Source organism: Trichosurus vulpecula, chromosome 2 (genome assembly GCF_011100635.1).
Source record: "Trichosurus vulpecula isolate mTriVul1 chromosome 2, mTriVul1.pri, whole genome shotgun sequence".
Classification (NCBI taxonomy): Eukaryota; Metazoa; Chordata; class Mammalia; order Diprotodontia; family Phalangeridae; genus Trichosurus; species Trichosurus vulpecula.
Genome location: NC_050574.1, coordinates 443,694,434 through 443,707,991, shown reverse-complemented (window position 1 = coordinate 443,707,991; position 13,558 = coordinate 443,694,434).

Below are 13,558 nucleotides of genomic sequence, written 5' to 3'. Positions count from 1 at the left end.
CTTGCATTCTAGTCCTGTCTCTTTTAAGGAACTGAATAAATCACCTTTCCTCTAAGTGCCTTAGAAACTCTCTAGGATTATAAGTTGTAAAATAACATGTCCTTCAACACAGCCCATATTTATTCTGAGAATTTCTGTAAAATAGAGCTTAAGTATGAGCTATATCCAGGGTCACTTTACAAAATGGATACCAAGTATCTTATAGGATTACCAAAAAAAAGTATATTGCAGTGAAATTACTAATTTTTTTAAACCAAGTTCATGGACCCAGCCTAAGAAGCCTTGCTCTAAAATTGTAAGTTGCAGAAGTAGTACTGATGTGTATTTGTGGAGGCATTTTCCCCAACTGGTAGAGAATAGTCATAGCCAAAATGCTGCATGTAGAACTCACAAAGTCTTTTCTTTTCTTTTGTTTTTTAAACAAACTCCACAAGAAAACTTCCATTCCTTTCTATTGTTGAGGTTCTCTATGGGGAATTTATAGGAGGTTGTTCATGGTAGAACACACATACAGTCCCTGCTCTTGGGGGCTGGGGAGGGTGGAAGATGAGTCTGAGGCTGATGAAATCAAGAGTTGGGCTAAAGATGATCAGGTGTCCACACTAAGTACAGCACCAGTGATGGGCCCCCAGGAGGAGGAAACCAGTGCAGGTGGGAAATAGCAGGTCAAAGCTTTCACATCAACCAGCGGTGGGATTATGGCTCTTAAGTGGTCCTTGAACTTCCTGTTGGGGCAAGATAGGGAGACCTTATCTAGAGAAAGAAAGAAAGAAAGAAAGAAAGAAAGAAAGAAAGAAAGAAAGAAAGAGAAAGAAAGAAAGAAAGAGAAAGAAAGACATGTTAAGCATACATAGAGAATATATAGGAAAACACGAAGAAGGATTGCAAAGGATGAGAAGTTCTGGTTATACTCTACGCAGAGATGGAGGTAGTAACCACATTGATAAGGTTATGTATCCTTTAATATGCTTCAGTATATGAAATTTATAAGCACTAAAGTATCAGTTCTTTACTCTTTAATCAGCCATTTTTCCAATGAGGATAATCATTTCAAGTCCTAGAAACTAAAGATATTGATTAAAAGCTAACTTCAATGTTAACCAATGAATCTATCAAAAAAATAGAGAAAAAAAGAGAAAATTTTAAAATGGAACTGATTTTCCCAAGAATATAGGGGAAATTCAAATGTGATCATTCCAAGCATCACTGTAAGAATCTTTAAAAAGTATCTTATTTTACTAATTAGCATTACTGATCATTTTACTAATGAAGATCTAGACGTCTTCAACACCGATCGTAAGAGCTCAGGTCATTCTTATTCTACAGCCTTGCCTAATCTTTGAGATCCAAAGCCGTAACTTGCCACTTAGTTGAGCAATCATTGGGACGGTTTAGGCATTTTGTGTTCATGGGACCTCTTGGTACAGAGTACTATGCTAGGCACCAAAAAGAGATACGCACACACAAACAAGACGCAACCCCTGCCCTCAAGGAGCTCACAACAAATAAAAAGGAGAGCTAGACTAAAGAGACATGAGATCAGGTTGTAGTCCAGTTCCCATCACTCCCTAGTATGTGGCTCTAGGAAATTGTTTCAAAGGATCATAAGACACTTAGATATTTTTATTTTGGAGATGATAATACTGAGAGGGAAAGAGGTTAAGTGAATTTCCCAAGATCACACAGGTAATTAAGTGGTAGAATCCCTAAGTTCATGAATCCATATCCCAGGCTTTTTACACTATTATCCCTTGTTCGAGTGCCTCAGTTTCTTTGTTGAGCTATAACATCTATAAGGTTCCTTCTCTCCGGCTCTGACACCCCGTGATTCTGTTAGGTACAACCAGGGAGAACAGGCATGTGCCCAAGTAATCACAATATAAAACAAAAATGGTAACGGATATGAGAGAGAACAGTAATGCGAGAGTTCAAAGGGAGAAAAGATTACCTCCAGTACTTCCAAGAGAAGGCTTCTTGGAGGACCTGAGCTTGAAGGTTAATTAGGATTTTGACAGCAAGTGATACCAACCCTAGGTGTGTGCTTGAGCTAACGCTGAAGGCTTGAGAATGGGCTGCTCAATTTCCCATGTAAGCACTTAACACTTTGGAAATTGGCAAATACTGCAAATCAGGGTTAGTTTATTGTCGTGTTGATTGTTTAGGCTTAAGAAAGTCATGGAATAAATGTTAATAATGCAAATTAAGCTTTAAAATGTGTTCGTGTACCTTTTTTTCTTTTTTTGAGAGGTGAAGTAAACATTTACCACCGTATCTCTGCCTCTAAGCCTGTTTCCTCATCTATAAAATGAAGGATGTTAGACTAGCTGATTTGTAGAGCTCCTTCTAGATCCAATATTCTGAGATTTTTTTGGCAATTCAAGTCAATCTCAACATATATTAAATGCCTACTACACCATAAAATATGCAGTATGAATAATGAATTTTTCAAATGTTTGTAGATATGATTTTTTTCAAGTGTTATTGAAGTCATAGCTTTTTGTCATTATCATATCAAAAATGCAACTACTATCACATGAGGGGGTGTGAGAATTTTTTTAACATTAGAAAGAGATTTTCATAGTTGAAAATGTTAGGAACCACTGATTTAAGTTTTTAAAAGTTTCTGTGTTTTGTGTTTTTTTAGAAAATGCTATTGTAGCCCAGGGTTAGAACTAAATCCTCAACTTACCTCCAGTCTCTCTGTTTCTCTGTTTTTGTCTCTTCTGTGGATCTCTGTCTCTGTCTCTGTCTGTCCCTTTATGTCTGTGTGTATGTGTGTCTGTGCCTGTCACTCTCTCTCTCTGTCTCTGTCTCTCTATCTATCTCTCCCTCCCTCCCTTCATCTTCATTCTCCCATGCAGCTGACTTGATTAGTCCACCTACACCTACTTGAACATATAGGGGTCTTTTCCCAGAGGATTAGTCATACAGCACACTCTGAGGATCTTAAGAGTAATTCTTGTGGGTGACTGTCCCCAGGAACAGTGTAGATAAAAAGCCTCCATCAATGGAGAAGTAACAGATGAGTCACTAATAGTCAATCTTATCTAAAATGTTTGCTGAAAATGCAAATCAAACAATTTTTTTCATAACATTCCACCTATAAACCTCAGCTGCACTCTCATCAATGTACACAGTGCCTGTGGGAAGAGTGCTCAAAGGTTAAAATCTTAGGGGAGTGAATCACACATGTAGGGAACACATGTGGTCAGGGCAAATCATACCTGGAAATCTAGATCTCATTGTTCTCATTGTCTCTGAAACTGTCCATAAAAGTTCCTTGCTGAGAGTTGCTTCTGTGATAAAGATGTTCCATCTTCTAAGCTGAATTGATCCACACTGTTTTTGACTAATAGGTCACTGGACACAACGTTTCAGCTGGATGAGTCAGTACTCTGGAGGCTTCTCTGATTCTTTGCTTCCAAGCCCTCCCTCTGTCCAGCTAGACATAGTTCTCTACCTCTATGGTAGTATATCTCACTTCCAGCTTCAGGTTTAGAAGATGCAACTGAAGTAATTGTCATGTTCTTTTTGGCAAAAGCAACAATGTTTGTTTTTACTAAAGTTGGCAAGACCCTCTCCAGATAGGCTTTTTTGGTAGGATCCTCCTTCTTCACTTTTTAGCGACAATAAATGGCAATGGAGAGAAATATCTTTGACCTTCTCTTATCTTCTATTCTTCTGAGCAACAAATCATAAAAGAGAGCAAAGTATATTCTCTCCATTCATCATTCTTTTTAGCAATAAATCATAAAAGAAAGCAAATCATAGTTTCTCTACCCTTTTTCGTCTTATTAACAGCAGGTGATAGTAGAAAACACACCAGCCTCTCCCTGGCCAACCAATTTGCCTGGCAACAAGGACTAACAGAGATAAACAATTCTAAAATCTGTTCTTTTATCTCTTTCCCTTTTCTTGCTCAACAAGTAAAGTGTCCCTGATCTCGAGAAGCTCATATTCCATATGAGGAATCAACACAAAGAGGAGGTTTCAGCAGCAAGTCAGATGGAAGAGACTCATGGTCTTTATGGTACTGCAGGAAAGCAGATGGTAATGAATCTTCCTTAATGTTGTTTCCACCAACAGACCGTTTATTTTTCTGATGTTGGACTACTTGATGGTGCCAAGGATTTTGGTGGTAAGGACTTCTTTGAGGGTACCTTAATAGCTGGGGCTACTAGGAAATAAGGGCTGTAGCACCTGCAGAGGAAGTTTGGCAGATGGTGCATCCATAAGAGCTGATGCCCTGAATGTTGGCTATAGGTCTGGGCTGCCAACAGGACAAGTGGTCTGGGGTCATGGGGCACTATTGCCAAGGCACTTGGGCTTATGGGCCCACTGATGGCCATTGGTCAGTAGCTGGTGATGGTATTGAGAATAGCATGTGTGTTCTCCACCAAAGTCACCCCACTCAGTAATTGCTTCTGGGTTGCAGGATGGTAGAAGCACTCTTTTATGAATACATTCAGATATGTGTCCTAGAAATAGAAAAAAACCCTTCCTTCTTTAACTCATTGTAATAGTGTAGCTGGGTATTGCTACTATTCCCGGGGTTCTTTTAACCATGAATTTTTGCACCTAGGCAACCATCAAAAACTCTGTTGGGAGCCAGTGGCAAGAAGAGTACCTTTAGTTGGGGGAATACCACCTGGAGAGGAGGAGACAAAAATGCTGAGACACCAAAGCAAGGCAGGGACTATGGAGAGGACATGCAGTAGAGCAAGGTGGGGGAGGAGCAGCCATCTGGTAGCTTTCTACTTTAACTAATAATCTCTGTTAACTAGGTGCTAGGCTCTTTTGTTTCTATACATTGCCGAAGGACTGAAAGCCCTCAATGTCCGAGTGGGGTTAGTATAGTGGACCGAGCACTGGACTTTGAGCCAGGAAGACTTGGGTTCACGTCTTGCATCTGGTACTAGCTTTGTCATTCTGGATTAAGCTACTTAATTTCTCTGAGCCTCAGTTTCCTATCTGTAAAATAAGGAGGTTGGAATAAGATGAACTCTAGGGTCTCTTCCAGCGCTAAAACTATGATCCTAGGAACTGTCTCTACATTTAGCAAAAGCCTTTGACACGTTGCCCACGCTATGCTCTGCAGGTCAAGAAACACTGGGTACTTCCTGTCTGAGCCTGAGGGAAAGGAGGAGGTAAAATTTGGCCAGTACTTGGTGTGCATTCTTCACCATCACCTACTTAGTGCAAAAAGTTCCCAGTATGGTGTTGCCTTACCCACAGGAGTGAGGAAGCTTCATCCAGAAGCAGAGGAATCAAGAAGCCAAGGTGGAGAATTCCCCTTGATCCCCGAAATAGGACCTACGGTCATCTCCTTCATAATCCCATTCTGAGGCAGTGTCTCTGGGGTTCTTATAGATCTAAAAACTGTGTGTATGTGTAGAGCGCCTACTACACTAGCTGGACTACCTCGGGTAAATCATTTAACTTCGCAGTGCCTTTGTTCTCTTATCTGTGAAATTATCTTGGATGTGGTATCTTCTAGCTCTGACGTCCTGTTGCCCTCTGTGATTCTGATGTAGTATATACTCCAAGATTATCCTGTCTCCCACTGAAATGACTCAAAATAATGAGTCAGATCCCCAGAGCCTGGATTTTATCCCCCCAGAGCTGTGGGGTGGAGGGAGAAGGAGCGCTTAGTCTACAGAAGCCCTTACCAGTGTGCTTCCTACCATGATTGTCCATCTAGTCAGCCAGATGCATCTATCTTTTAGAAAGGATTATTTACCAAGGTGATACAGTGAGAACAGTTGTTATACAACATCCTCAAGAAAGTCTGTGACACACTCTCCCACCAGTAAACAGAGTCCAGGGCAGAGAGGGCTCAAGCTTAGAACACACTATGGCAAAGCAACAGTTCAGAACTCCTGAACCCCTTTTGCTGGAATTCCCAAGATGTTCTCCTTAGGTTAGGTGTGGGCATGACCTTTCTGCTGGGCTCTTTTTAAAGGCTTGATTTCTGTACTGTCTGACCTTGGTGCCCAATGCAAATATCACTATTGGCTGATCCAAGTGTGGTACTGGGTTGGCAATGGGAAGATGAAAAGTCCTCTGGACCTCCAAAGTTGACAAGGTCCTTCTCTGGTCAAGGGGGGCGAGGAGGAGACTGAGTCTATGGACTCTGGCCCTCTCCCCCCACCCAAAAAAATAAATTCCTGCTCCATGGATTTAGCTGGGATGTTCTTGATCAAATCTCTTAGATTATGAACCAGTATCTTCTAGCTTCCTGGGTTCCTCAACCAATCTGAGCACTCTTCTTGTGCAGCATTGCTCCAATTGAACAAGGACTTTTTTATTGGTCTAAAATTGGTTGGTTGGTTGAGATTAAAGCATGTAATTGAGATTTATTGATTGATAAAAGACACGGGGCATAGCATTTTATCCTTTATTTTAAATGAGATAGAATTATTTAATTAATTTACTCAAATTACCCTTGCCCTTACACTGACACCCTAAGAATCTGAACAGATTCCTTCCACTTCACAAATGAGGACATGGTAACCATCTATCCTACAAAATATTTATACCAGTTTCCCACTCTTAGAAAGAGAAGGAAAAATAGGGCAACTCACATTTAGGAATATAGGATCATAGATTTAGACCTGGGATGGATCTTAGAGTCCAATCCCCTCATTTTACATATGAGGAAACTGAGGCCAAGAGAGATTAAACGATTTGCCTACGGTCACACAGATACTAAAAATCTGAGGCAGGATTTGAACTCAGTTATTCCTACCTCCAAGCCCAGTACTCTATCCACTGTTCTTGAGTTTACAATCCAAACCTGATCACCTGTTCAGCAACTGTTTATTGTCATTTTTTCCTGGTAATTTCATATTTAACCCCTATCTGTGTTCCATAGTTTCTTGATTCAAAGAGTGTATTTTGTACATTGAAAAATTATTCCCTTAAACTATTATCTTCAAGATTTTTTTAAATTGTTTTTATTTGAACTAAAGTCCTGAAGACATGAGAATGCTTTTCCATAAAGTACTTAGTGACTGTTTCCTCAACCTGGAATAACTTAGAAAAAGTAGAGATGGAACTTGATAAGTAAATAAGGCATGTGAAGCAATAATAGGTTACTAACCTCAAGGCCTTATCCTTTTAACCTCTTGAACACACATACAAACAGATCAGGTGACATGCAGAGGGATTGTAGTTAGCTAAAATTACCTGGTTCACAGCCAAGAATCTTCCTAAGTTATGCATCCTTCAGCATTCACAGTCCTAACAAAGAGAGGTCATTTTATCCTCTTCTTGTCTTCTAAACCACATTTTATCTAATATCATTAAATATATTTGCATGTAGGTAATATATATGTAGTTGTGCCATTAATGGTAAACAAGTATTCTTAAGAGGGTTTCTACTTCCCATAAAGTGCAAGCCTGGGTAAGTTATTTAAAAAAAAAAGAATGCAAAGGAAAGTATTCAATTTAAGTACCAGCATTCTGTAACTGACTCAAAGAATCAAGCTTCTTTCAATAAAGAACAGGATGAATTGTATGTTTTCCATACCACACCTCACAATATTTGCTTCAGTTAGTTACTTCACTGCCTCCATCATTCATCAACTTAATCTTACTTCCAGAACACAGGGACAACATATATTTGGTCATTATAATCATTGCTCGAGCAAAAATGAGGAAGAGTTACTTTGAAAAAAAAATGGTTGACAATAATTTCCTCAAAAACCCGGAAGTCAAAAAACATTTGTCAGTCAATGAACATTTGTTAAGTGCCTATTATGTGCATAATAGCTGGCATCATGTTTTCTCAGAAGAGGACTCTTTTTAATCTGTTTATACAATACATGTGGGCAGAAAATTTAGAGTAAAATATGCATCTCTCCATCATCATCATTATTATGATTATTTGAGTAGATTTATGATTTTATTGGTATAGGAAACTCCCTATATGGAAAGAAATTCCCTTCACTGATTCAGATCACGGGTCTGAGACTTACAGCCTTAGAAAGTTGCCTGACACACTACAGGTTTAAGTGACTTGCTCAAGGTCACACAGCTAGTATGTGTCAGAAGTCAGTCTTGAACTGAGGTCTTTCTGACTTCAAAGCCAGCCTTCTAGCACTAGCTGATATCACTCTATTTCTCCTGTACCATAGGAAGAGAAAAAAGATAAAGTAAGCCGTGCTCTTGCCCCATTGACCATAAATTGGAAGAGTTCTCCTTGTGGACTTGTCAGGCATTGAATCATGGAGTCAGTTATCAATTTCAACTGAAAAAAAAGAAATCACTCATTCTGGCCACAAGAACCAATTAGATAAAAATAAAACCAGATTTTCACTCAGTTGTTAATATTTCCTAACTATTTGGAAATATTCCTCTGACTATCTTTCAAAGAATACACAATATTCTAGTAATCGGAAATGTCTATTCCCAGAATAGAATCCTCCAAAAAATCTGTCTCCAACTTTCCAACTACTGGGTTCTATCAAGTTATCATTATTAACTAGATCAAAAGTCTGGGGAAAATTCAGTGATTGTCAGTTTTTTGCACTAACTAAAAATAGACTTTCTTCGTAATAGCATCTTACCACACTTATGCAAATTAAGGAAATTTACAAATGTATTTAATCAACAATACTCACCTTCCAGAGGATGAACTGGAGCCAAGCCCTGACTTACCAGAATATGTGGCCTTTGAATGAATTGTTCAGCCCATACAAAGCCCAAGTGAAGTTGGAAGTCCTGTTCAGTAACCCTACAAAGTGTTTCATGCTTTAATGTTTGAAATAATAACTTTCTGGGGGGAATTTAAAAGGAATGATGTATTATTATAAAAAATATTTGTCAATGGGCCCTTATGAGTCTTTTGTATTTTAAGCTTCTCTTTATGGTGGAGAAAATGAATTGCTGTTCTGCCCTTGATCTATTTTGTACATTGAGTACTTTTCTAGGAGGATCCTATTAATCTCTTTTGGAAAATCCCTACATTTAAGCCAAACCAAAATTTTAATTTTTCTCAGGGCTCTAAGATAAAAGCATAAAGAGCCATAAAGAACAAGAGCTTGACTTCCATCTTTCAGCTACCATAGGCTTGAACTCAGGAGAGAGCACCTTATGGACCATGGGCCTAAGGGTCACCCATGATTGAAACAAACTATTCTTCGCAAAGTTTCATTTTTTTGTTGGTTCAGAAAGTACTTCAGGGTCCTGCAGTGCATTGGGCTCTTTATTATGAGTGTCAATTATCATTGTTCTTATAATCATAGATGTGCCTATTAATAGATATTTCCACTTGAAAGAATGGTAGCTAAACTAGTTTTTAATGTGTATTCTTTTTCTTATTTCATTTCCTTCTACATTTAGCAATTCATCCAAGAACAATTTGACCAATTGGCCTTTTGGATTTTAAATGCTTTAATTTCCTTCCAAGCTATTAGATCTCGGTCTTCAAAATTCCTTTTTTTGTTGCCATGATTCATTTCTGGGAGGGATATAATCATTTTCTTCCCACATTACAAGTGAATTTTGACCCTTAGCTCTGAATAAAAAGACATCACTTAAGAAATAGGTTCATAGTGTCAATTTTAAACAATCTCTAGGTCATGTATTTCACTGTAAAAGCTAAAAAGAGTTTCTGCCATATTCAGATGTCCGGCAAAGCTTAATGCTTTTGTTAACTAAAAGCTTGATCTTGACCCTAATGCCTTCATCACTCAGGAGTACGCTGTAGACTACAAGATTCCTTACATGGTTGCAGAGATAGTAAGGTGTATTTGAGTTAAAATGATTTCTACTTCTCAGTCACTAAAGAGGCTTCTGCTAGCCTTCATTCCTCTCATCATATAAGCTTGGAAAAATAGATTTCCACATTTAGGTTACACAACAACTTGAGTAGCCCATAGTTTTCATTCTACACACACACACACACACACACACACACACCCCTTTGTATTCTTTACCTATCACCTTTTTAAGACAGTAAACTTTCTTGACTTCTCTTTCTTTGTCTACTAGCATGGAACTGGAAAGTATGGACCAACTGAGCTGGGAGGATTGGAAACGATTTTCACACGTATCATCACTGAAATAGAGAATTCCTAAACTGTAGGTTGTTGGGAAATCAGACTAAAAAGATTAGAATTCTTCACTCTGGAAAATGAACATTGAGACGGAATATGACCTAAAATTTCATGTTAGGAAAGAAATTTAGAGGCTCAATTCAACAGCGCAAGCCAGAGTCTTTTGGACGAATTAAGTTCTAAGGCCTCTTTCCTTGACCTTGTAGGGGGAAAATCAGGCTGTGCGACAAAAACCCTCTTAGTGCTACTTCTGTACCTCTCCCCGAAAATATTCTCAGTCTGTATTCCAATCAAGGCCTGCTTTTAGATATGTACAATAAAGGGTTTCTCTCCTAAACACGCATTGGAGTAGACGCAGATATGTGCTGACTGTTTCCTTTTGGTCATTATAACTAAGGAATCTGCACCGTGTAGTGACAAAAAAAATGTCTTTTAGTTATCTGCTGGATATAATGCTCTATGCCCCACAGGCCTTTCCTTTATGCCATCTTTGAAGATACTAGGTGCTCTCCAGAGACTTGGGGAAGGAGTAGAACATGCCAGTCTATGCAGCCACAGGCATGAGCAAGTGTTTTGCTAGGTAAGCCTGCACCTGAATAGGACTGCCTTATGTTTGTGTCTTCTATCCTAGGGAGGAAAATCTTGTGAGATCTCAAAAGGGAGCTAACCTTTTGAGGGCAGGAATCTCCTCCCACATATCTGAGCAGCAGGATAATGGCCAACAGAGAAGTGGCATTAACAGCAGTAGAGTTGAAAAGGAAAGAGTTAGGGATGGACAGAGAGTGAGAGAGAGAGAGAGAGAGAGAGAGAGAGAGACAGAGACAGAGACAGAGAGAGACAGAGACAGAGAGACAGCGACAGAGAGACAGAGACAGAGAGAAGAAAGAAAGAAAGAAAGAAAGAAAGAAAGAAAGAAAGAAAGAAAGAAAGAGAAAGGAAGGAAGGAAGGAAGGAAGGAAGGAAGGAAGGAAGGAAGGAAGAAAAAAGAAAGAAAAAGAAAAAGGAGGAGGAGGAGGAGGAAGAGGAGGAGGAAAGGAAAGAGAGAGGAAGGAAGAGGGGAGAAGGAGAGAGATAGAAGAGAGAAAGAGCCCATTTGGCATAGATCTGGCTGTACTCTGTAGGAGTAAAATAGAAAATAGTTATTAATTAGTAACTCTCAAAAAGAATCTGTTTTTAACTTGTCCCACTGAAGCTTGAATTTTAGCCTCCCAACTTGTTGTACCAGTAATAATAAGTTCCTAGATTCATTCTATTCATTCTATGATTCTTTGTTGCTTAGCATTCCCTTTTCACGTGTAGGAATAAAACTTCCTATTCCACACCTAATTCATGCTTTTACTCTCTCTATCCTTTTTGCACTTCCCTCGTCCTCTGCTGGGGAAGGCCCCTTAGACTAGCTGTTTCTTAGGAATCTGAGTTGGAGATGGAATGGAAGCCCTGAAGAGCCAAGGATCCCTATAGAAAATACAAAGAATCCCAGAGCAGTGTAACCAGGGCCAGCCTCCAGAGCCAGTAAAGGGGGGAGATTGACAAAGGTTACCAGCCAGCTGCTGTGTCCTCAGCCTAGTAGTGTACTAGGCTAGTCTGTCATGGGTCCCAAAAAAGTACTAAATGTTGTGTCTTTCACAAACCCAGAACTAATTATATTCTAGATGTTGTAGTTGGGATAAGGTAATACATAAGACATTGATCCTTAATTCAGTTATCCTCGGTGGATAACTGTAACATCATGGAAGTAAATGACCTGTGAACTTCAACAGCTGACAGCTCGAATTTTATTTAGAGTAGTTAATAGAGGCAGGTGGATGGCACAGTGGGTAAAGTACTTGATTCTTGAATTAGGAAGAGGCTGAGTTCAAATTCTAGCCTCAGATAGTAGCTGAATGATCCTGGGTAAGTCACTTAACCCCTGGCTCAGTTTCCTCATCTATAAAATGGAAATAATTATAGTATTTACCTTACAAGGTAAGAACCAAAGGAGATAATATTTGTAAAGCTTTTAGCACAGTGGCCTGGCTCATAGTAGGTGCTTTCTTCTTTCCTTCCCTCCTTCCCTCCTTCCTTCCTTCCTTCCTTCCTTCCTTCCTTCCTTCCCTCCCTCCCTCCTTCCTTCCTTCCTTCCTTCCTTCCTTCCTTCCTTCCTTCCTTCCTTTCCTCCTTACTTCCTTCCCTCCTTCCCTCCTTCCTTCCTTCCTTCCTTTCCTCCTTCCTTCTTTCCTTCATTCATTCCTTCCTTCCTTGCTTCTTTCTTTCCTTCCTTCCTTCCTTCTTTCCTTCTTTCCTTCCTTCCTTCCTTCCCTCCTTCCTTCCTTCTTTCCTTCCCTCCTTCCTTCCTTCCTTCTTTCCTTCCTTCCTTCCTTCCTTCCTTCCTTCCTTCCTTCCTTCCTTCCTTCCTTTCTTCCTTCCTTCCTTCTTTCCTTCCTTCCTTTCTTCCTTCCTTCCTTCCTTCTTTCCCTCTTTTTCTTCCTTCCTTATTAGAACAGTTGACTGAGTAAAACGTAGCTTCTCAGTCATATAAAAACTGCTCTTGAAGTTACATATTTTGAAAAAGGATATAATTAAGTTTTTTCTCAACAAGGTTTTGCACATCTGGATGTCACCTAAAATTTACTACAATATAAGCAACATATTCCAAGGCTGTTATAGTTCAAGAAGGGTGGAATTTTCTTCATCTACAAAAAACAATTAGGGAAATCTATGGAGTAAATAAAGTATTCTCATTTGTCAAGCACATGATTTTTATATAGTTTAATCAAAAGATAGTATTATCTATGATAAAAATCACTCCGGTTTAAAGTCAATACATGAGGAAGTTTGCAGAATTCTTAGTTTCAACTCAGCCTTCTCTTGTATTCACATAGCAACTACTGCTTATCTTAATAAAGCCACTGGAGACACAATTCTGGTACAAAGGGACCTTGGGGAAATATGAATGAATGTGGCTTTTATAGAAGCTGATTAGAGAGGGTCTCCCATAACATTGTTTTCTGGATATTGGTTTGCTAGATGCAGTTACTTTCATCCTTCAGAGGATTTCTTTGCTGTAACTTGTCGAGTGGTAATATAAAGTGAGAATTCATGAATAGAGAGGCCAGTGCTGACCTGAGGCTGGAGCACAACTTTACCTTCACCATAAGCATGCTTATGGAGCTAACTTTCCTCATAAGATTGTTTTCCATTCTTTTTTTTTTTTCCTCTGTATTTCTCTTGTTCATTCCCTATATTATCTTTAAAGTAGTCGGTCCTGTAGAGATACTTTCTGACTCCTAGTGCCCAAAGAGGGTACCACCCCCCATGATTAGCATGGTGCAGTATTAACCACAGGTAATACAGCATTGGCTGCAGCACACTGCCATGAAAGCCTTGACAGTTCTCTGACCCCTGTCCCTTTGTCCTCCCTCCTCCAGCTCCCTCATGTTCTGCCGCTGCCTGAACAAAACGTCACATCAGCACTGTTTACTGCAGGAACTGAGCCAAGGAAGTCATAGCAGGACAAT